The sequence below is a fragment of the Orycteropus afer genome, unplaced genomic scaffold (assembly GCF_000298275.1).
Source record: "Orycteropus afer afer isolate SDZICR_OR568_19922 unplaced genomic scaffold, OryAfe1.0 scaffold00005, whole genome shotgun sequence".
Taxonomy (NCBI): Eukaryota; Metazoa; Chordata; class Mammalia; order Tubulidentata; family Orycteropodidae; genus Orycteropus; species Orycteropus afer.
The window spans coordinates 1,390,901-1,392,627 of record NW_006921592.1 but is presented as its reverse complement, the minus strand read 5'-3'; the positions used below and the strand labels follow the sequence as shown (position 1 = coordinate 1,392,627).

General features: G+C 38.3%; 1 protein-coding gene across 1 annotated transcript in view; it reads right to left on the bottom strand.

Moving 5' to 3' along the window:
* Positions 1-1,727, bottom strand: part of SMC5 (structural maintenance of chromosomes 5) — a 177,280-nt gene that overhangs the window by 114,974 nt on the left and 60,579 nt on the right. The window lies entirely within an intron of this gene.

Below are 1,727 nucleotides of genomic sequence, written 5' to 3'. Positions count from 1 at the left end.
GCATATGAGTTGAACATTTACCTGAGGTGGATACACTCCTTGGAGAGAACAATTATAGGAGAAAGAAGGGCTGTTTATGCACAAGGAGACAGCTCAGGGGGCAGGAGTGCATGGAGGGACAGACATAGGAAGAGGTAACTATTGGGAGGAAGTGGGAGGGGAGCTATTGCATTGGGGTAACAATTTAGTCAATGTCATGAGACAAAGTGTATGTCAACTGTTGCATGGAATGTGAATTTGCTCTGTAAATTTTCACCCAAATCACAATTAAGAATAAAAAAAAACACGATTATTTGAAAAGACTACTACAAACCTCAGCAAACACAAGTTGAAATAAGAAACAGAACATAAAAACAGAAATGATGGAAAGAGAGTTGCTGTTGTTATGTGCCGTCGAGTCGGCCCCGACTCATAGAGACCCCTCCTTGGGTTTCCGGAAAGAGAGTACAGACAGAGAAATGAGTCAAAAATTATAGGTAAATACTACACAGACTCTGTAACAATAAATATGAAAACCTAAATGAAACTGGTAGTTTTTAGAGGAGTAGATATTATCTAAATTGACACAAGGACTATGCCCTTAAAACAAAAACAGTCAAGGATGGTACAAAAATAAAGTTACAGGCTAGTCTCACAAAGTGCAAAAATCCTAAATGAGGGACTTGCTAGTTGAGCTTGTTGTTACTTTCCATCAAGTTGGACCAGACACATAGTGACCCCTCCTTGGATTTCCTAGGCAGTATCAGTACGGAAGTAGACTGCCCAACATTCTTTCCAAGGAGTGGCTGGTGGGTTTAAACCACCAGCCTTCTGGTTAGCAGTTAAGTGCCTTAGGCACTATGATAAATGTATTAAAATACTAAGTAAGATTTATAACAGAAATGCATGGGTGATTAAATACTACAAAACCTATCAACCTTATACTCCTATTTAAGGTAGTTTATGTTTTTTTCTTCCCTGTGACCCCACCCCTGCCCTTCTTATTTATGTATTCCTGTCCAAGATGAATCTTTATGACTTTTCACTCCAAAACCTTATATGCTGCAATAATACAAATGGATTAAGAAAGTTCAATCCCACAAAGACAAAGGGAGTAAGGGAGGTGGCATCAGCAAATAAGAGAGGTCAATAAACATTTAGATGAATAGTAGAGGGAAAATGAATAAGTAACCTAGTACAGAAATCAGTCTAAAGGGTAAATGAAATAGAAAGGGATGAGAGAATTGATTCTTTAAAATGCATACATATTAAAAAAAAGAAAGCATACACTTGGAAACGCCAAGTATAAAAGACATCTCATAGAACAAAATCATTGCTATCCTACCTCCTACATACACATATAATTCCCTACACACGTACATATACACACCCATATACATAGACAACCATGAGCACCTAATACGGGTAGCTAAACTTCTGCCATAGAAATTTGAGGTTTATTCTCTGGAGAAATTAAATGTAGGAGGTTTGGGACTTGAAGATAAACACATAGAAAAAGGGATGAGCCTGGAAACTGGGAGATCAGAGTGATACTGAATCACTAGGAAGGCTTAAAGTTATATGTATTCCTGAAGTGCACCTGACCCAAGTCATGGTATTTTCCATCATCTCATATGCATGCAAAAGCTGGACAGTAAATAAGGAAGACTAAAGAAGAACTTGGAAGCTCTGGTAGCATAGTGCCTAAGGCACTTGACTGCTAATCAGAAGGCTGGCAGTTCAAACCC